The sequence below is a fragment of the Gadus morhua genome, chromosome 23 (assembly GCF_902167405.1).
Source record: "Gadus morhua chromosome 23, gadMor3.0, whole genome shotgun sequence".
Classification (NCBI taxonomy): Eukaryota; Metazoa; Chordata; class Actinopteri; order Gadiformes; family Gadidae; genus Gadus; species Gadus morhua.
The window spans coordinates 24,622,969-24,645,528 of NC_044070.1; the positions used below are offsets into that span (position 1 = coordinate 24,622,969).

The following is a 22,560-nucleotide window of genomic DNA, read 5'->3' on the forward strand; positions in this document are numbered from 1 at the left end:
CATGTGATCAATGTTGTTACTGGCCCAAACCATGGATTGGGAGAAGCAGCTGTTGCATGGTAATGAAGTGTGATTTTTATTATTCATCATCATTGGCTGTTGAACTGGGAAAGTGAGTGAGTGGTGGAATGATGACAGCTTTTGAATTTATGTGAGCGTATATGTAAGTATGTGATGTTTATATTAAGGTAGCAGGCTGGGCTTTTTTTCTCACACAAACTTGGCGTAATGCGTGCGTTCCTGCATGCATGCTATAGCAACACGGCCAGTGTGACAATGTGAAGTCCTGCTCATCACATCATGGCAAAATAATTTCTCTGCCTTACACACTCCCACCCCACTTTGTTTAGCTTGTTTTGTCACTTACTCCTTTTTGCTAGTTCCCAACTTTATTGTTTTATCAACACCCCCCCCCCCCCCCCCCCCCCCCCGCGCTCCTCATGCAACCAATTTTTACTTGCCCTGCTTTTCTAAAAAGACGAAAAAGGAATGAGAAAATCCTTGCCCTGCGAGTTGGTAAAACTTTGACTCTCATTGAACTGGTCTTTGCCCTGTGATAGCCTCTGTGCGTTGCATCACTTTAAGTGATACTGTAATCATTTAACCTTTGAACCCTTGGCTCTCTTGGTTGTGTGTCCAGTTTCCTCTTTACGGTTGGGCTAGGCACAGTATTCTCTGAATACTATCTGAATGTCCTGTAGAACTAGCCTCTGGTTTCTCCTCCGGTTCAACATTTGGAGCTATGATGGTTCACAGCGTCCCTGTCCCTTCCAGACCACTCGCATATCCCCTGAGCACCCCCCCACCCTCCCCATAGCCAGGCTCTCACAGGGAGCTGTCGATGCACCGATGGTGGGTGTCCCTAGTAGCATCCCGTTGTCGGTGCATATGGGTTAGAGAAGACTCTGGACGACCATAGCGACGATAACCTACCACCACGCACCAAAGCGCTGGGGGGGGGGGGGGGGGGGGGGGGGTCTGCATTGCTGACAGCCTTAGTCGCTAGAGGAACGCTGTACTTTGAACAGAGAGGTGGAAGGCGGTCCACGCAGCTGACTAAACAACCTCCCACCAACTGTTCTTTTTAATTTATTTGTTTATATATTTCTCTGACTTTCTATGATTTTAGAGTGGAGACGGCCAGACCTGGGTGGGGGTGAAGCCCCCCCCTGAGACGTGAGGCAGACGGCCATTGAGCCATCTGTCCGCCGCGCTCCTCCGTAGCCCGCTGCCGAGCCCTGACATGACGCACGGATGTGCTTACCCCGCACCCCCCCACCTCGCGTGTTTGTACATGTCTGCATGTGTGTTAGCCTTGTTTCACTGGGCATCTCACCCTGCTGCCTCCTGCGTTGGTGTCGCCATGGAAACAGCGGCGTGACAGGTCCTGGGTGGGCGGGAGGATGATCTGTGGGGTAATGGTTGGGTTTTTCACGACTAAGGAGAGAGAGAGGGGCAGACGGGGAGAGAGCCGTCGGAAGGCAGAGGGGGAGGGGGAGGTGGTGAACGCATGTTCAGTACTATGAGCCCCCCCCCAAAAAACAACACCGTAACGGAGATTCAATCGTTAATTGATTGCGTGAAAAGAGGTGGCAGAAGTAGGACTTAGGCCATACCCTGTCTGAAAATAAATCTTTGTTAGAAACAGGTTATCAACTTAATCAATATCAAGCACCACTATGCATATCACAAAATAAGACGGAATCGTAACTGCACAGCACAAACAATGCCGTGACAACTTAAACAGGAGGCAGGAGTTAGGGCTATAGCCCATCTGCCAGAAATTAATTTCTTAATGTTGTTTGCTAGAATCACCAGTCTATCAACTTGATCTGAAGTGGGGCTCTCTTTTATGTTTTATGTGTAACCTGCGGTGGTGAACACGCGTTCGGAGCGCACAGACGTGCCTGGCACACACTTGGGGTCCCAGTTTAGAGATCAGGAAGGCTCGAAACAGGATATATTAATCGCCTGAGTAGAGCGCCCGTGAATGGATGAGATCGCAAACAATAATAAAAAAAAAAAACGATGCCAATACCTCTGCTTGGATAAGACTACTCCTTGACAGCCTGTGTTTAAGCGTTTTTTTAATGGCTCTACTGCACAGCCGTGATTTCTTTGTTTGGAGGATGTTGTGGTCTCTGAGCCTTCCTGCTGCCAACACCCTTAGTAGGATCCTCAATGGGTAACTTGTGCCCTAAATGGACGAGGGCTTCAGTGGTGGTGCTGGGGAGGCCTCGAGGCAATCCAATGAGCTGGGCTCCTCCGTCGACATAGGGCGGCCGCAGTAAAGTGCTTTTATTGATTTGCAGAGGCCAGGAGATATCGTGGCGTCCTGCGTTCGGTCGCTAAGAAGGTGCCCTGGAGGCGGTTAACTTGTAGTGTGAAGGCTGCTGCGGTCAGGGGTCGGACGCTGCTTTCACAGCTGTGTTGGGCCTGCATTATCTGCTGGTGGGGTTTTTCGAACTTTTTAAAATCCCTTTTACTATTTCCCGTTTTCTGGCTTTGTAAAAACTCTGAAAGATACACCTGATGTGCAAAGGTATAGTCATTTAAAATGTATTTAATGGCATGTGTTTCTAGTGATGACTTGTAATGTGCACGGTGAAGAAAGACAATAAAACGTGTGTTTTGCTTTTGTGAAGGGTATAATTTCATATTGGTGGTGGGGTATCTTACCATCACCCGGACAGTTTCCTTGGGTCGTACAATAAGAAGTTGTTTATTTACATTTAGCTATTGTAAACCTCTCTTTGCCTTAAACCAACAATACAAATAATGGTTCAGTAGCAATCCTTAAAGTCTTTGACGTTTTAAAAAATGCCTTATCAATGCAAACGTCTTCCTATGTGCAATGGTGTAAAATTTCATCAAACGATTTCTGATTCTCAGACAAATTACTGAGCATCGGATATGGATCTGGATTATTCTATGCATGAAAGTGGCCTGTTTTGATTTGGAGGGAAAAAAAAGTTTAGTTTCACTTTCATTTGGCAGTTCACACCGTCCAAAAACAATCCCGAGCTTTGTCAGTAGTGTGAACAACATGGTGAAAGAGCAGAGAGAGCGCCTTCCAAGCAGCTCTGGATTCACTCCCGAATGGAGCAGGGATCAGGTCTTAGACTAGTGCTGCTGCTGCTGCTGTGTGCTCTTGGCTCTGACGCTAGCAAGAGTGCTAGCATGTGGTTGGCCTCTAGCCCGCTGGGTTGAATCCTTGGCACTGATGGGAGAGCAAGCTCGAGGGATTGAGAGTGTCTGCCAGAGTGGGTGGGTGGGCGTCCTAGAAAACACGCCGTGCAGTACGGCTCCTGAAGGAACTCCACAAACAGAGGTACACGAAGGGAGCGAGCGCTGTGTTCTCCCTGGCCTGGCGGGGCGCTCAGGGTGCCGGCCCGAGTGAGGCCGTTGGGCAACGCGTGTGCCGTGGGTGCGGCCAGCAGCTCTAATTGTCTTGTAGTGGTGCCAAGGAAACGTGCAGAAGCAGCTATTTTAAGCTCTGAATCCTGTACTTTGGTGCAGGGGTCACTGTGATGCCAAGAGGGAAGGGGTGAATACAGGAAATATCAGTTTCATTGTTTACTTGGATTTCTTTTGATGCCGCCCATGCGTATCAGGTATTCCGCTGAAGTTGCGTAGTTCCTGGAAGGTTGCTGGGCGGTGATTGGGGCAGGCTGTCGGCGCACCTCTTCCCATGTGGTTCCAGTGTGCGTTCTGTAACATAATCCAAGGGAAACGCAGCCTTCGGAGTGACACGGTTAAGAGGAGCTGGGCCCTAGTCAAACAACAAAGCCCACCCATTAGCTGCACAACAACAAACTAGGAGGCGGTGGTGGAGAACTTGTCTTGGGGTGTTTGTGTCAGCCTCTCCCTACTTGGCTCTGCCGTTGGAGTAAACCTTCTGAGATGGTTAATCGCTACAGGGTTGAACCGTGTGTGTGGTATTTACTAATATGTACGAAACATGATGACCCAACTGTAATTAACACGTCATTAACATTTCTGATGTCTCCATTTAGTTTCGGTTGTCAGATTTCTTGAACCATGACGTTGCATAATCATTTTATTTAACTGTTTGTAAGTAGTCTTTATTCAGTAGAGACACAGCGCATATGAACAAGGTGTGTATTGATAATTCAAGTGTTAGATTAGTCTCTGATTAGATATTAGATTATGTAAGGAGGGCAAACTTCATCTTTTTCCCCCTGACGCTAGGTCAAAAAACTCTATTATTGATCATCTAGTAGTTTGCTACAGTGTGCATTCTATAAGTTACTACGGCTTATATGTTCTATGTTATGGCAATGTTTTCTCAGCCAAGTCCTAAGTCACACTTTCTTTACCCTTGGAGGGTAATTACCTCCAAGGGTTAGACTTCCCTGACACCTGTAGTATAACGCAATGCTGTGTGTGGCAGGTGAAGCTCTGAGCAGAGCTGACCCTAACTCATCAGAGTGAGGGTTAAGCTTCAAGTATAATTTAATATAAATAATAACAATTAATTTAAAATAGGTGAATGAGGGTTAGCATTTAATCCATTGTTAAAAAAACCTAAAAATTCACTTCAGATTACCGTCGGGGAGAATAATGTTCACCAGTGGGTTTTGGGGTTATCCCTGCCTGTGGCGATTTGTGCGTAGTTGTGTAGCTGTCATTTCCTTAAAGCACACAAAGATCTCCTCGTGTGAACCGAGTGTGAATAGAGTTAACATGCACAGCCTGGGTTTCACTTTCCATTATTTAATTTTTAAATTTTTCACCATCAAAATCTTGTTTTTGATTGGATCCAACATATAATATAGCAATAATTTATTTTTAATCCATGGTGAATGGTCTATGGAAGCCTAATGCAATGGATGTAGGCCTATTAGAATATGCTGTGGGCAAGACCTATAGCATGATCATTAGGGATGCACCGAAATGAACAGTTGGCCGAAGGCCGAAACCGAATACCGAATGTGTCTTTTAATGTTTATCATTCATTTTGCTTTAATTTTTCACCATTGCATAAATCAAACAATTAAATGTCCTTAATAAACTTTTTTGTCTTGCTTTTCTATAAAAAAAAATCAATTACAAATTGGATATAAAATATTTATTTAATGCTGAACGTTTTCTAACATTCCAGCAGACATTATAGCAAGAATTTAAGAACAATATATATTTTTTTTAATAAATAATTAAAAATGCTCGGAGTATTATGCCTTTTTACTCCTTCGGCCGAAACCGAACATTATGTTTTGGGCCATTTTCGGCCGAACATGTTCGGTGGCCGAATATTCGGTGCATCCCTAATGATCATTTGTTATTTGCTTAAATGGCGTTGTCATCCATCAGGTATAAGTGGGTGAAATGTAAAGAACATATTTCTCGTTGATTTCTCTCATACCTGTGCTGAGACCATTTGGCTTTGACCACTCTGTCTAATTTCTGACCAATCAGGGAATCTCTTCTGATTTTTCTCTGGGATTCCATCTAGCCTGTCAATAACATGTCTGGCCATCTTCTTTTTTAGCAAGGATATTAGTTTGGTTGTACTGTAAAGTAACATGATTGGATCCTGATCCTACCTGAATGATATCAGGATGTACCCTTGTGGAATGGCCCCCCCAAAGCAGGCGTTTGTTGTCCCGGTTCAGCCCTCTTCCTTTGTAGTCTGCAGAACTTTTTGTACCATGGATGTTTTTCGTTGCATTTTTACGGGTTGGACCCGTGTACCGTGAGCCGGTGACCCGTGTACCGTGAGCCGGTGACCCGTGTACCGTGAGCCGGTGGTTGACCCGTGAGCCGGTGGTTGACCCGTGTACCGTGAGCCGGTGACCCGTGTACCGGGAGCCAGTGGTTGACCCGTGTACCGGGAGCCGGTGGTTGACCCGTGAGCCGGTGGTTGACCCTTGAGCCGGTGGTTGACCCGTGTACCGGGGGCCGGTGGTTGACCCGTGTACCGGGGGCCGGTGGTTGACCCGTGTACCGGGGGCCGGTGGTTGACCCGTGTACCGGGGGCCGGTGGTTGACCCGTGTACCGGGGGCCGGTGGTTGACCCGTGTACCGGTGGTTGACCCGGGGGCCGGTGGTTGACCCGGGGGCCGGTGGTTGACCCGTGTACCGGGGGCCGGTGGTTGACCCGTGTACCGGGGGCCGGTGGTTGACCCGGGGGCCGGTGGTTGACCCGGGGGCCGGTGGTTGACCCGGGGGCCGGTGGTTGACCCGGGGGCCGGGGGCCGGGGGTTGACCCGTGTACCGGGGGCCGGTGCAGAGCCTGTAGACCGTCTTCAGGCGGAGCTGCTCCTGCCGCCTGTTGGTGTGATTTACAGCCGGCCCGCGGCGTTCCTCAGTTAATTCACAAAGCGGCTGGAGCTTCTGCCTCACTCATTGCAGTCGGCCCGGTGACGCAACGCCACTGCCTCCTGTCCTGCAATCTGTCGCGCCGCTCCACCCCAATCCTGGTTAAAATTAAAGCCCTGTTAATGACTTATTATTATTTACTATAAAAATAACATTGTGCTGAGATACTGGAGAATGAATCAATACTGGCTGATGGCCTGGGCGGCCCCTGGCATACAGTCACACTCATGAGGCTAACTTAATGATGTTTTTTAGGAATGATATTTAGCCATGGATTGTTTTTTTCTTTTTTAGATGGAAAGGCAACTCATTCTGACAATTTCTTCTTTGTCTGCAGGGATCGTTTTAGGGAAGTACTTTAAAAAATATGAATGAATTTAGGTATTTATAGGATGTAGGGCTGGGCGATATATGGACCAAAACTCATATCTCGATATTTTTTGTTCGAGTGGCGATATACAATATTCTAACGATATTTTGAACAAAATGGGTAAAGCGTGGGTAAAGTATTCGCCATCAACCATTTATTTAGGTTTATTAAAAAAGAAAATGCTCAAAGAAGCACAGCTGTGCTTTAACAGATCTGTAACGGATAATGTATAGAACGCCGGTCAGTATTAAAGCCCCGACAGGGCGAACAGGACACCGATGCGCAGTGGAGGTGTCTTGGTTTGCCCTGAAGGGCGACGTTCTACACATTATACCGCTTATTACACGGCTACTTGCCTAAACGGAAAAATAACTTCATGGTGTGTCTTTTACAAATTATTTGTAACCAGCATTCGTAGTGTTGATCAGCAGAAAAATAGTCCGCCGTTGACGTCGCTTAGCAACCGAAGACGCTGGGGTTGACAAGTTACCGGACTACTTGCGGAGTGATGCCAAAGACGTCATTGGGCCAAAAATCCCTTGTTTTCCTGGCCAGCCTCTTTTTTAATTTGAATGATTTTAGCCTATGTGTGCCCGTGCCCACGATAAATCACACACAAGCTAAAATCATTAAAATTAATGTGCTTTATTTTTATCTCGCACTATGGAGCACGTATACTCTCTCTTGCACTCCGCCTCTGACTACGAGATGGTTTGTGTTGCACCTTTCGTGCTGTCGGCTCTCAGACCGAGGAGCACTGGGGAGACGTTCCCTCCAGGGCCGATGCCCTCTCGGGGGCAACACCCTTCTTTACTTTGATCGGCAGTGGGTCTGCTTAGAGGTCGGAATATGGTCGGAATGAAGCGGGCACCGATTCTTGACAGCTGGGTACTTTGTTCCAAGGAAGTAAGTTTGGTCTCAGCTTTGGTAGGGACACTTGACAGACGTCACCCAAAATCACTACGTAGACTGCATCATGCTGAACAATAAATACTTTATTAAAATAAAATTTAGATTTGCATGTGCACTTATTCACCTTTTAAAGTAGCCTACTGTAAAAAAGGTCAGGTGAGTAGAAGTTAGGAACTTCTGAAGTGAATAACGTGGAGGCAGGTTAGAAGTGCGCGTGTGCTCCAGAGGTTCACATGAATATTTAATCGGTGCTCGTGCCCATCGCGTGAGGTATACGAACCGAGCGGCTTCTCGCCGCGACCTCTCCCTATTTCTGTTTTATTCAATAATAAATCAAAATATTGGTAGGGACAATCATTTCTTTCCCAAAGTTGGTCGGGACATGTCTCTCCATCACTATGCAAAATAACGCCTTTGCGTTATTCTTACACAAAACTGGACTCGTTCATTACTTCACTAAACTGACATGCACGCTAACGCTCGCTCTCCTCGCTCGTCCACTTACTCGCTGACGATGCATGCTCGCACACACACTGCCAGTTATATGCGTACGATAATTTCTCGTGTTCATGAGATACTTTGTCGTGCGCACCAGATACTTTATCGTGCTCACGAGAAACTTTTTTTTTTTTTTTACCCCATGTCCCTTTACGGGTTCCATACTCTCCACCACCATGTCCGCCAAAAATCATAATCACGATTATTTTGGTCGATATTGAAATCACGATTATTCAAACAATTAATTTTGAGATTGAAAACATGATGTATTTATTCAGCATGTCTCTCACAAAAAAATCTTTGTAACAGAACTTTAAAATTTCGCCTTAAAGAAATACCGAAAATTGTCTAAAATTATCCATAATATACGCGGAAAATATCTCGATGGATCCCTCTGCACCGGAGACATGCGGTTTTGCACCTGAAGATACGGGGCGTCAAAAGAAATCGTCTCTACTCCCTCCTCTGGCCCCAGATATCAAACCCCCTCCATGGCGCCTTCAGGAACCTAGAGGGCCGAGGCAGGAAAAGGAGCATTATTTATGTATTATTATTATTAATGCGCCAGCCCCCCCGGCAGCCCCCCGGTGGAGTCCAGGGCTGACCTCCTCTGATGTAGAGGACCAGGGAGGCGTTGCCCTGATGGAAGCGTCATGAGGACGCACGTTGATATGGAACACATGGCCTGAAAAGCGGTCCTGTTGAGGGTTAACCCTACCCTAACCCTAACCAACCCTACTGACTGGATGAGGGGTAACCCTACCCTACTCTAACCCTACTGACTGGATCAGGGTTAACCCTAACCCTACTGACTGGATCAGGGTTAACCCTACTCTAACCCTAACCCTACTCTAACCCTAACCCTACTGACTGGATCAGGGTTAACCCTACTCTAACCCTAACCCTACTGACTGGATCAGGGTTAACCCTACTCTAACCCTAACCCTACTGACTGGATCGGGGTATGGCCAGGCCCAGGAGTCCTCCTCCGCGGCTGAACTGCTCAGTTGGTTGTTGATGCTGATAGTTGACACAAGCACCGGGTGGAGGTCCGTAGTGCACGGCCGTGATTCCGAGCAGGTTTTTGGGGAACTGAAGAGCTGATCTGCTTAGTGTGCATGTTTTGACGAACGTTCGGCCATTTAAGGTCACTGCAGCCGATATAGGGCGGCGTGTCCCAGGCCCTGCCCGCTACATATGGGTTACTGGGGGAGGGTACCCCCGGCTGGGGAGAATAGGGTCAGGCTCCACCCTACCAAACCCTAACATCTATCTCCTCTGGAACGCTGGATATTGATAGAATTCCCATCTTGTCAAACACTGGCCATTGAACGAATTCAGATTGGCTGAACGGTGTCGGGGGGGACACTTCAGCACAATGCACTGATCCCTTTGTGTTGGCCCTCTGACCTGAACACTGCGTCTCACTGGGTGTTGAGTTGGGTTGGTGTTTGGTAAAAGTACAAGTGAAAATGCATAGTCTGAACTGTGGGTTCCTCATTTGGTAACTGCAGGATTGGTAAAGGATTTAAATGAGATGGGACTTGTACCTGGTGACCTCACATCGCAATGACCTCCATTACGGAAGTGGTAGATAGTCATTGTGGTCATTGTTTAGTAATTCATTGAGACATCATCTGGCATGTCGAGACATTGTTGCGTTAACTTCTTAACGCAACAAAACGTAGCAAACACATTTTTGATAAGCCTACGTTACGGTCTATTTACTTTAATTCTAGAGCCATCGCAAAATGTAGAGTATTACCAACAGAAACTCCCATGATGCATCCTGCTGTCCCAGCCCAGTGCAAGTTACATAAATTGAGGCAGAGTTCCACACGGAGCCATCAGCTTGGAGAATCCCTCTGCCGTTTCCACTGTGGTCAGTTGACGCATTAGAAGCTAGGTAAATGAATGGTGGCAGGCATCTATTAAATCATATCAAAAATTATTGTTCAATCAGTTTCCCAGATGACACAGGCAGGCTACCAAGAAATGCGTCCTGTAATGTGCCCAGCGACACAGTGGCTGTGATCGAACCAGGACCGACGTTATCGATGTGTTCATGTGCCTCCCAATACCCTGTTGGTTGGTTATCCAATTTTAAATTGAGTAGGTTGGATACCTGTGGCTGTCTGGTTGTGATTGGATCCCTTGAGTAGGATCTAAATGACTGGTCTGAACAGGGCCTGAGATGGGAGAGGAGAAAGTATTCCAAACCTGTCAAACATTGAAGCAGTGTTGCGTTGAGCCCAGCAGCCCGGCCAAAGCTTTCTGTCACTTCCCTGGGCAGAGAAATCCAACCGCTGTGTTGCATATTCTGAGGGTGTCCTGATGCATGACATCCTTGGGTTATTGCCATAAATCGATGTTCAGGACTGACGTGCAGACGTTATTCTTGATAAATTCTCCAAACGTCCTTCAATTGAACTTGGGTACCGGCGCAGTAAGGCATGGAAACACGACTAACTACGGGGAATAAATAATAACTGTCTTCTGACTCCCAATGCTAATAAAGGTTATGGACGCGTTCATGAAGGTTTTTACCTGATCCTGTCTTGCTGTCCTGGCCCGGTGAGGGGGGGAGGTCTGCATTGCTTTGCTCTTTGCTCTGTCTACTCCAATTATGTGTTCCAGCGTCGGTGGCGCAGCCAGAGCTGCTAATCAGGTAATGCAGGGGTTGACTAGCGCCCCGGACTGTCCCCGCGGAGCCTGAACACCGGCTCACTGAATGCAGGCCAGAATCACAACGTTAAAGTGCTCTGTGGCCCTGCTGTCACAACCATTCATCACATACCTAAACCTCAGTTGTTGGTGCATGTCTGCGTGCATGTGTTGTTTTGTCCATGACGTCGCCATATACAGCACATTTTATCAGCGTCTCGTGTATTTTCCCTGTTATAGTAACGGGCAGTGACTATCTGATTAGCAGCTGTAGTGCACGTTGAATTAATCCATAATGCCGCAATGAATTGATAAAAACAATTTTGTCCCTGGATACAACATGAATGAATGGTCGTATATTTCTAAATCATTAAAGTAAATGTGTACGGTAATTATGGCTTTAGGGTTCTTACTTGTTAACTGAGGTTAACCTGAAAGTGGCTTTTTCATTTCCTCTCACAGGTTTTCTGTAAATTGTTCTGGTTGTTACAGAGCATTTGACAAGCAGTTGGCCATCTGTCATCTAAAGTAAGGCCTTTCCGAGGGCGATAGCAGGCAGGTCCCTGTGTGACACGGGACACCTCACATGTGTAATTGTTTCAGGGCTCCCAAGATGGAACAAAGCCTATCGATTTTTATTGGTTAAAAGCAAGCTGGCAGCGCAGTGTTGGTGTGACCCCGGCTCGGCGCAGAAACACAGCCCGGGTGTTGTCATGAGGTTTGACCTCAGCCTTGGTACTTATTGAATCCAGAGGGTCATTAGTGGGCCATTCAGAAGGCCGTCGACAAGGCATCCACTGGTGGTTACCCCTCCTGTGACCTTGCCATTATAGTCAATTTCTACCACATGAAACATCCACCACGGTCCTTTTCCCCGTCCCGTCCCTCTCCTCTTCCTTCTCTCTGGCCCATTAGCCCCATGGCTCGTTAGCATCGTTAGCCGAGCACGAGTGACAAAAGCTCTTCGCTGAGGGGTCCATCACAAGCTCCAGGAGAAAGTCTGGGATTACGGCCGAGCCCCCGGTCCCCGGCCCTCAGGAACCCCCCCACAGCCCCTCTGCTCAGCGACCCCGAGCACGTCTCTGGCGGAACACTGCTGACGGGGGACAAGCCAGTTGTCCGGAGCCAGAAGCTCCTGAAAGAAACCCTCCCGAAAGGGGAATGACCACACACGGACAGGAGATCACACAGCGGGCCTCCCACAGCGCCGCCTCAGAGCGCCGCCTCAGAGCGCCGCCTCAGAGCGCCGCCTCAGAGCGTCCAGGGTTCGCCCCCAGCTGTCTGATGTGGTGGCCTGTTGGGGCTGTGTGGGGTGAGCCCCCAGCACAGGCGCTCACACGGCCGCCTGGGTTCATCCCCTGCTTTTCAGTCTCCCTTTGCTCCTTCTGGAGCCAGAATGAAACCCAACGAACTGGGTTTACCCGCGGCGACAGTTTAACTGCGTCCAACGGGTTTAGTGAGTGAGCGACGGCTGCCTCGCCAGACTTGACCTCCCCCTAAACACCAACAGATGGACGGGATTGTGAGTGCATTAGGCGATGAGCTGTAGGCTACCTGAGGTCCTATACATTGCGGCCTTGAAGTTATGCATACAGTAGTGGCCGTCATGTGTCTGGAGGGGAGAGATGTTTGACTCTACATATTTCTCTTAACTTAATATCTGAGGTTTCGGTTGCTCCCTGTACATGTTTCAATGTAGTCCACGTGAACGCGTTATTAGCTCAGCCGTTTGAAGGCTGGCCCGCCGCTATGGAGGGCCAGCCTAGCCTTCAAACAGCTGAGCTCGATGGGAGAGCGCGGCAGCAGCATGGCAGGGCTCTGTATGCTGCCTGTGTGCGTCTGTTTGAACTACACCAAGGTGTTACTTAACACTCTTGTGCCTGAGCCAATTAGAATAGCCCTTAAAGGCCAGGGAGAGGGAAGTCGAGGCCCTGCCCCCTTCCTGCAGAGCCCGCTGCTGCAACAACAGTCCTTCAGCCTGTGGGTTCTGCACACGGACCCGTGTGGGTGTGCACGATCGCACACAAACGCATAATTGTAGAGTAACGCAACACCCCCTCAACGCTCGTCTAGCGTCTCACTCTCGCCCCCGATCCGTTAAGGTCAGGAAGGCTTCTGACGAGGCCAGGCCTACGTTGAGAGGACGCCCGGCGTGGCCTCACGGAGACGGGCTGGGTGGAGGCGCTGCAGCGCGGGCCCACGTGCGGCTGACGCAGGACAACCACTGAGAGGGGGAGGACCGCACACACATCCTCACCCTTTACTGGATCCACAGAGCCCATGAGCAATGGGGCATAGTACTACGGTCGTCTTCTTCGTGTTGCTGTCATCGTTGTAATGTTTGGGTTTGGTCAACACAGAGGTGATTCGGCATATTCAATAATAAATGCTTGGTCATTGTTGTTGTTTTTTGGTGTGTGTGTGTGTGTGTGTGTGTCTGATTTTCAAATTAACCACAACGTGTGGAATAAGAATGATTGTATAACCGCTGGTTAGTTACCCCTCTGCCCGCCCCCTGTCACTCACTCCAGTGAGTGACCAGTAGTGGCCGTCATGTGTCTGGAGGGGAGAGATGTTTGACTCTACATATTTCTCTTAACTTAATATCTGAGGTTTCGGTTGCTCCCAGTCACTCACTCCAGTGAGTGACAGCCAATCAGGCAAGGCGGGGGCCAGGGCTGACATGGCCATCACGTGACGGAGTACTAATGCTCTGAGGAGAGTCCTCCTGAGGATGAGGGGTGGGGAGGGGTGGGGGGCGGGCTGGTGGCACAGTGTTAAGCGTATGCGGAGGTGGGGAAGGAAGGTGTAGCTGAGAGATGCAGGGATTATGAAATTGCACTTTATTGTAAATGGCAGCCGCTGAGCTAGCAAGCTTTAATGGCTCGGGTACATTTCACGCTCCTGCTGAGTGGCATTTTGAAAAGCACTTTCCAGGGGACGCTGGCCCTGGCTTTAGCCTCCCTGTCCTAGCCTAGCCTCCAGCTCCTAGCCTGGCCTCCAGCTCCTAGCCTGGCCTCCAGCTCCTAGCCTAGCCTCCAGCTCCTAGCCTGGCCTCCGGCTCCTAGCCTGGCCTCCGGCTCCTAGCCTGGCCTCCGGCTCCTAGCCTAGCCTCCAGTTCCTAGCCTAGCCTCCAGCTCCTAGGCTAGCCTCCAGCTCCTAGCCTAGCCTCCGGCTCCTAGCCTGGCCTCCAGTTCCTAGCCTAGCCTCCAGCTCCTAGGCTAGCCTCCAGCTCCTAGGCTAGCCTCCAGCTCCTAGCCTAGCCTCCAGCTCCTAGCCTGGCTTCCAGCTCCTAGCCTCCAGCTCCTAGCCTCCCTGTCCTAGCCTAGCCTCCAGCTCCTAGCCTAGCCTACCCTCTAGCTCCTAGCCTAGCCTCCAGCTCCTCGGATAGCCTCCAGCTCCTAGCCTAGCCTCTAGCTCCTAGCCTAGCCTCCAGCTCCTAGCCTAGCCTCCAGCTAGCCTCCCCCGCGGGCCAGCTGTCCTGTCTGTGTTGTGGGTAGTGCGTGTGCGCTACGCGCTGCCCCCTGGTGGTGTGGGTTGTTGATCCACTCAGCGGGGGGGAAGGAGGGGGCGGCGCTCACCTTTTCTCCGGTGGCCCCTGGAGCACCCCCCCCGCCCTGCTCGGGACCATGACATCACAGTGGCACATTCCTCCAGCGCCCTGCATCCACTGGAGAGGAATCCCCAAAGGGCGTTGGTTTGGGGGGGGGGAGGGGGGGTCTCTCTCCGTTAGCAGCCGGCTCCTCTTTCACGTAGCTGCTTTTTTTCCAACCTGGAAAAAAAGAATGGCAAAATAATAAAGCAAAAACCTTTTCTTTCAAAGCTGTCAACGTTTTTTTCTTTTCTAACGGTGTCCTTATGGGGTCTACGAGCTGCGTTGTCTAATTATCTGAACCAGAATATGATTTTTAATTTGAAATCCCCGTTTTTCCCCGACCCGTTAATTGCTCGTCATGATTAGCGGCGGTGTGGCGCGGCCCCCCTCTTTAATCAGGGCAGGAGGCCCCCGAGGAGTCCAGACTCAACCTGCCGCCTCCTCCTCCTCCTCCTCCTCCCATCCTCCTCCTCTCTCCTCCCATCCCCCTCCTCCTCCTCCTCCTCCTCCTCCTCGCCCTCCTCCTCCTCCTCCTCCTCGCCCTCCTCCTCCTCGCCCTCCTCCTCCTCCTCCTCGCCCTCCTCCTCCTCCTCCTCGCCCTCCACCTCCTCCTCCTCCTCGCCCCCCTCCTCCTCCCCCTCCTCCTCCCCATCCCCCTCCCCCTCCTCCTCCCCATCCCCCTCCTCCTCCTCCCCATCCCCCTCCTCCTCCTCGCCCCCCTCCCCCTCCTCCTCCTCGCCCCCCCCCCTCCTCCTCCTCCTCCTCGCCCCCCTCCTCCTCCTCCTCCTCCTCCTCCTCCTCCTCCTCCTCCTCCTCCTCCTCCTCCTCCTCCTATAGTCTCTGAGCGTGACCCGCGGGCCCAAACCAAACTTGAGCTTTTCATGGCATGGCGATTACGGTGTAATTTCTTTGGTTGGTTCATATTCTGATTTCGTCATGTGAACTGTTGGCCCCATATCTTTGGTTAGTGCTTCGTGCTATCAGTTAGGTGAAAGGTGACGCAGGCCTATGCACTAGATCAGAGAACCTATTTTCTCTTTCTTCCTTCGGCCCAGTGCTTGTTGTTGACTGAGCTTTACTTCAGGACTTTGCTTACGTAAGGGTAGCTGCAGTGTAACGATTCTTTATGCCTTGATATTTTACCAAACCATACCTAGACCTATACGTTAAGGGAATGAATGTACACACTTTACGTTTGAGATTAGGACAGAAACCGCTTTATTGCATGTGCTTCTTCATATTCGGCTAGCTGTCCTAGAACAGCGATGATTCATATCATGTGGCTTTTTATTAAACAGCAGAGTGATGTACCTCAGTTTACAAAACCTACGTTTGGAATTATGATTCAAGACATGCCCTGCCTCACAGAACACGGTACTAACCAGAAGGGACGAACTGAGTTGAGACAGTGTACACTGGTAAACTAGATTCAAGAACACCACTGGCACTGCTGTTTATTTGTCTTTGTTCCATTTGGTTCTGCTCCGTTTCTCCTACCTGTGAGCTGGTCTCTAATTGCTAGGCGCTTGTCTTCTTCTCTCTTTCCCCCGTTGGTGTGGAGCAGGGAGCAGCGGGGGATGCACACAGATTTCCCAGCATTGGCGTCCTGCAGCAATGCCCTGAGGGACTTTATGGACTGAAGCCAAGGTGAGACTTGCATGCAGTGCCAGCACCCCCTCCCCCCCACCCCCTTGCGCCAGCGCCACCACCACAACAACTTCCACCGTGCCCCAACAACAACATCCAGCATGGGGCAGGTCCCACTGAGCCAGGGAGACGTGCTCCTTCAGTCTCCACACACCTCTCCAGCGCTCCTGAAAACGGAAGCCAACACAGGCTAACGGCTGGATGTTTGAGAATATCAGATGGAAGGTTTTCTCTATATTGACCTAGATGAGGTCTGCTAATTATTCTTGTAATGTGGCCCCAGTTTCCCTCATGGGATTAGGCATTGTTAACTCAACAATTTAACTGAACATCCTTACAATAACGGTCGGATTAGATAATGCAATTGCAAATAACAAAATGTTATTTTATCCACGTATTTCCTCATTGAATGTGCTTGATCAGCTCCCGGCTTCCTTTATCTTCCAGTTTGAATCTGGTTCAATGTTTGAACAGGCCCTGCAGGTTTAAAGTGCATTCTCTGTGGAGTTAGGCCTGTCCACCTCTGTCCAAACTCAACAACACTTGGACCTTACATCCCTTTTCACTGTAAACTTGAGGTTTATTTCCACCCTTCTCGTTTTATCCATCTGAAACGTTTTTCCACTCTTATGTTTTTTAGGATTTTGTTTTTGCGATGGCCCCGGCCTGAAAGGGTCGGCCCTTGATTGTGACATTTGACCCAAGACTTTGATTTGTGCTCAGAGTAGCTCGTCCGAATGGGAACCCTGTCCCACAGTTCCCGTTGGACATGTGAAGGCAATCTGGATGCTCCACTGGGCTGGCGCCCGTCCGTCTGCGCTGTGGAGGAGCTCTCCCAGTGTACCTGACATTAATACAATGGAACACACATTTAATCAGACAGAAGGTATTTATCTAAATGCGTGGACGGGCCGCTCCTCCACATGGACGTCTGAGGCTCCCCAGCGGCACCACGTCTGGAAGACGAATGGGCGGCTGGATTGATGTGGAGAGCTGCTCATTCATACCAGTTAATAAAACCCTGCTCCTTGACTCTCCTTGTTCTCTCTCTTGCTGTGTGTCAAGCCCTCGCTCTGCCTTTCTCTGTCGGTGTCTCCTCGTCTGTGTGTCTGTCTCTCTCTGTCTCCCTTTGAGGGGTGGGGCGGCGCTGTCTGTCTCTCTCCGTCTGTCTCTCTCTGTCTCCCTTTGAAGGGTGGAGGAGGCGCTGTCTGTCTCTCTCCGTCTGTCTCTCTCTGTCTCCCTTTGAAGGGTGGAGGAGGCACTGTCTGTCTCTCTGTCTCCCTTTGAAGGGTGGAGGAGGCGCTGTCTTTCTCTCTCCGTCTGTCTCTCTCTGTCTCCCTTTGAAGGGTGGAGGAGGCACTGTCTGTCTCTCTGTCTCCCTTTGAAGGGTGGAGGTGGCGCTGTCTGTCTCTCTGTCTCCTTTGAGGGGTGGAGGTGGCGCTGTCTGTCTCTCTGTCCCCTTTGAAGGGTGGAGGAGGCACTGTCTGTCTCTCTGTCTCCTTTGAGGGGTGGAGGTGGCGCTGTCTGTCTCTCTGTCTCCTTTGAGGGGTGGAGGTGGCGCTGTCTGTCTCTCTGTCCCCTTTGAAGGGTGGAGGAGGCGCTGTCTGTCTCTCTGTCCCCTTTGAAGGATGGAGGAGGCGCTGTCTGTCTCTCTGTCCCCTTTGAAGGGTGGAGGTGGCGCTGTCTGTCTCTCTGTCCCCTTTGAAGGATGGAGGAGGCGCTGTCTGTCTCTCTGTCCCCTTTGAAGGGTGGAGGTGGCGCTGTCTGTCTCTGTCCCCTTTGAAGGGTGGAGGTGGCGCTGTCTGCCCCTCCCTCACGGCCAACATGGCCTAGCGTTGCCCTTAGTGTGTTCATCATGCAGACGTGTCCTCCACTGCTTCCTGCAGCACACTGAGCCCACTGCCGGTGTTAAAGATTCATGAGCGTGATCAGCTTTCTGTAAAGCACTAGGGAGGGGGGGGGGGTCCTCTAGGTTTGCAGCCTGGCACTTTAAAGCCATTACCTTGCAGTGATTGTGGACGGACCGTGCGGAGGCAGGGTGTGACGGGGTACACCTGCCTTGTTGTAGGGGGTCAGGTGAGGGGGGCGGTGGGGAAACGAGCACCGGTAGGTCGTTGTTGGAGCCTGCTCACTCTCCCACCCCTGACCTGCTCTGGCTCTGTTTACGACTCTGTCTGATGCACAGCACGCTGGGTGTCTCTCGCCCGCCCTCTCTCTCTCCCCCTCCCGCTGCGTTCCTCTTAATCCGAGCTGACTTGACACTCCAGCCCGCTATCGAAACATCTGGATTCATGTTTATAGTGTGTCCAGGGAGCAATTCCATACATCCCCCCCCCCAACCTTCTGCATCAATTATAATAACCTCTTACACAATGAATGTGTTTTAATTGCACACATGTTTTATGCATACTTTGCGAAAGGCTCCATACTAGGGAACCTTTCAACAGATTTATGAAATGGGTTTTTGATGACGTGACAACAACATATGGACCTAGTAGCTTTTTTATCCACCAGGACCCTGACACAAATGGGAACTAATTGCCACGTTGTCGTGTGTTTTCTTTCTCCTACTGTTAATTATACATCACAATATTTTTTTCTAATTGTCATTCTGCTCAGTGAGGCGTATCGTGTCTCTTTGCTCCCAGCGCACATCTCTCACCCACACAAGCTGTGGAAACACAAGTGCGTCTCCAGACCTCAGTGTTTGGCTTCTATCTAGTCCTCAGTCACCAATATTATAATGTGTGTGTGTGTCCCGTTCCCCCATCGGTTTGTTCCCTTGTGCTTTCAGCCCCCTGTCCTTCCCACAGACCTGGTTTCCTGTTCTGCCAGTGGGGGGTACTCAGTCCTCCTCCACGCCCAGGTTCTCCTCATCGTAGCGGGAACACATTCAGTCATGAGCGGCCGCTGGGGTCCCTACAGCACAGAGTGTGTCCGCGTGACGGAACCCCTCAAACAAACATGATTAAAGGAACTCACAGTTGTATGTCCCCCCCCAACCCGCACACACACCATCACCCCCCCGGCGTCCAGGCAGTGTGGCCGGCTCTGGGATTAAGTGGTTGATTGGTTATTTAGTTGACTTGTGTTTCATAGAGAAGGAGTGGAACGGGTGATTCATGTTCCAGCGCTGCTCTTCAGTAGCCCCCTATGGCACGGAGAACATTGCCAATCTTTATTTATTTTGTGTGGGTTGGAGCCGTTTAAGCATGAATAGAGTAAGCAGGGTATTTGTCAAGGCTTTTTAAGGATGCATTTGGTGGACTTTGATCCGGGCTATAGTGTGAAATTCATGAATATGTAAACACGGTAGATTTAACATGAACATAATCACATAAGCTGCCAGTGTTGCTGCGATGCAGGATTGATGAGGCTCATTATTAATGTTATTAAGAACATCACCGTGTATATCCCAATGTATTGTTGTTGGAGAATGATGTCATGCATTTTGTACAGAGAAAGGGCTCTAGAGAAGTGATTATCATACTGGTGCTGGTCTGATCTGCTCAAAATAACAAGATATTTTAATGAGTATGCACATAATATGCATGCACACAAAATTCATAGTATTGAGAAATATATATATACATGCACAGACATGTCCAATTAGTGAAGCATACCGATATCATGAGAAAAATCCCTTGCCGGCTCTAAACTTTGCATGAGGACCAGCTCAGACAGCACCCCAGAGGGACTCAAACCCAGCCCGTCCTGGGTGTCTCTCCGTGGACCAGTGTCCTAATGCAGGACGTACAGGTCACAGCGGGCTGACGTACGACCGGTACTGAGAGAGAGAGCGGGGTGAAGCCTGCCCGGCCAGACTGTATGACTCCAGCTCCCGCCTGGAGAACCTGCTCCTCTGTCACCTAAGATACCAGCGCACGCACAGCCAGCCAGCCAGCCGCGCATGCACAGCCAGCCAGCCAGCCGCGCACGCACAGCCAGCCAGCCGCGCACGGCCGCACGCACACATACCAACACACACCAACACACCCCATCACCTCCCTTCAACTGCTGCTGGAAAGGATTCTCAAAGTCAATAGATTTATTTTTGTGTCAACTTGTCGCTCTCTTGAAGTCTGTTCTGGTGAGTGGCTATGGCTCTGACTTTTGAAGGGGGGATAGGGGTTGTAACTGTTGGACTAATCTGTGTCCTGCCGCTGTCGCCGTCGGTTACTGACAAAGTCAAAACAATTACACAAATATGCCAGGGAGACAGCCACCATGACACACGCAAAGACACGCGTGTGTGGCGGCGCGATGCTCCCTCGGAATCAATCGCCTTGTATTTGGCGGAATGACACCGGGGAGAAAAGATACCACACACACACACACACACACACACACACAGGTACCTCCAACGTAAAGCCACAGCGTTCTGCTGAGGCTGGGTGTTGACACCGAGGCAGCAGAATGCCAGCGACCCATATTCAGCACTATGACGCAGGGGCCTGTAAACCGTCTGCCCCACGCGCTGGCCCACGGAGATCAACACACACGCACGCAGCCTGCGCCCTGTGTGTGTGTTTATTTTGTATGTTGGAAGGTGTAATAGAGGGGAAAAAGAAAGGATAGAGGTGTTACCCGCCCCGATGAAAGCAGACACCTGAGTTCATAACTGGGGGTGGGGAGGAGGAAGGGGAGTAGTTTAACAACTGTATGAAATCCAAGAGGCTGCTCCAGTTACTAAGAGTAGCACCTCATCTCACATCCTCCACCTCGTTGCCATGGCGATTTATGGCTTTCTTCTTGGGCAATACTTTGTGTGTGTGTGCATTCATGAATTCAAATCCCCAGTGTCCTCGCATTTCATTAAGTACTATGAGAAGAATATATGCCCTTAAAATTATCAATATCTCAGGAGTGGTGACAAAGGAAAGAAAGAAGAAAGCATTCCGTCGCACCTCCGTCTCCAATAACCAGCACAATGACCCTCACTGCGACTGTTTCTGAATGGTATTCTCCATCAGCACTGTGACCCATTTAAAGATAAACGTGACCATCAACCTATACGACACGCATATTTCCCAGGCCTTTTTACGTTTTTGTTTTGTTTCCTCTCGTCCCAAGTGTTACTGCCTGGAGCGTAAAGCGTTTGTTTGTTTCGTGTGACATATACTTATCACGGCTTCTCTCTGCAGACCTTTTGGCCTGCTTTCATAACGCCTGCTGACAATATGGATGTGTCCACAGCCGTCCTGGTCCTCTACGCTCAGGTGGTCACACAGGGAGGGGGTCACACAGGGAGGGGGTCCCACTGGGAGGGGGTCCCACTGGGAGGGGGTCCCAGGGAGGGGGTCACAGGGAGGGGGTCCCAGGGAAGTGATCACACAGGGAGGAGTTTTCAGCGACGTGTTACTCGACCGTGTCCGGTGTTTTGAACGCGAGGTGATCTTTTGAACGGGGGGGGGGGGGGCTTCCAGAGTCTCCTTCCGGAGACCACACTGGGGAACACTTGTAGAAGAGGAAGAAACACGCGTTCAGATAAAGATGCACTTATGCAATGTGTTAAAACTAGATTGGGTATCGTTTTCACCTTGGGTCGTGCCTGTGTATCAGCGCGTGATCTTTGTCTTCTCATACTCGCCACTCAAGTCTGGTTTTCTCTGCAACAGCAAAAAGAAGCAGCGCTACAGACTCTGGCTAAAATGCGCGGTCGACAGCAATGCGACGGGCCCATCCATCATCATGCGACCTATGCATGCGTGCCGTCGACACGGCGTAGGGAGTGTCACGAGGCGCCAGAGCCGCGCGGGGACATCCTTGATGTGTCAGAAGGGAACATGGCCGCAAACAATGTCAGCCGTGGCCTTTTGCCGGGCCGCCGGTGCTCAAGCCTCGTCCATTAAGGCTCTCCTCTACTGTCGGCCGTGGGTAATGAACCCAACGACACCGCTGCTCCCCCCCCCCCAGGAGCACCAAGCCAACAGTGTTAGCCATGCTAACGTTGCAAATAAGCTAATTGCATAGATAGCTTAATAATGCATTCTAATGGAAGCACTTGGGCAAATTTCTTAGCCCCCAATTTCTTAGGGGCTAAGCGAATGGGAGTGACAGGACCAGGACCAGACCCGGACCACCCCCCCTCTCTGCTGGGGTCCAGGTCCAGACTCCCCCCCCCCCCCCCCTCTCCGCTGGGGTCTGGACCCCCCCCCACGGATGGATTAGCTGTCTGCGTCGTTGTCATTGAGACGTGTGCGGCCAGGCTCCCTGTTCCCCCCCGCCCAATGGGCAATGACCACGCCGTTATTGCCGTGTCAAGGAGAGACAGGCAACCAATCACGGCCAGCCCCGGAGAGAACCGGCCTCAGCCTATCGGGGGGGCCCGGGATCTCCATGGTAACTTACGCTGGAAGGGAGACAGCCAATGGGGACGGAGAGTGCGGATTGCTTATGATTGTTTAATGGCCTTTTCCTCTTCTCATTAATAAGACTTGTAACCTCTGCCGCCGAGACTTGGTTCATTTTAGCTGCCAGCACCACTCTTCGTACGCTAACGTATCAGTAGGGGAGGGGCCCCTCGCAGTAG

The 22,560-nt window shown here is 50.4% G+C and overlaps 1 protein-coding gene across 5 annotated transcripts in view; it reads left to right on the forward strand.

Moving 5' to 3' along the window:
• ncoa2 (nuclear receptor coactivator 2) overlaps nt 1-22,560 on the forward strand; it is a 78,234-nt gene that overhangs the window by 2,162 nt on the left and 53,512 nt on the right. For 4 of the 5 annotated variants that reach the window (XM_030348341.1, XM_030348344.1, XM_030348345.1 and 1 more), the window contains exon 2: nt 15,946-16,028. The exons of the other annotated variant lie outside the window; for it this stretch is intronic. The gene's annotated coding sequence lies outside the window, so the exon portion shown is untranslated. The remainder of the gene's footprint in view (nt 1-15,945; nt 16,029-22,560) is intronic. 5 annotated transcript variants of the gene reach the window in all.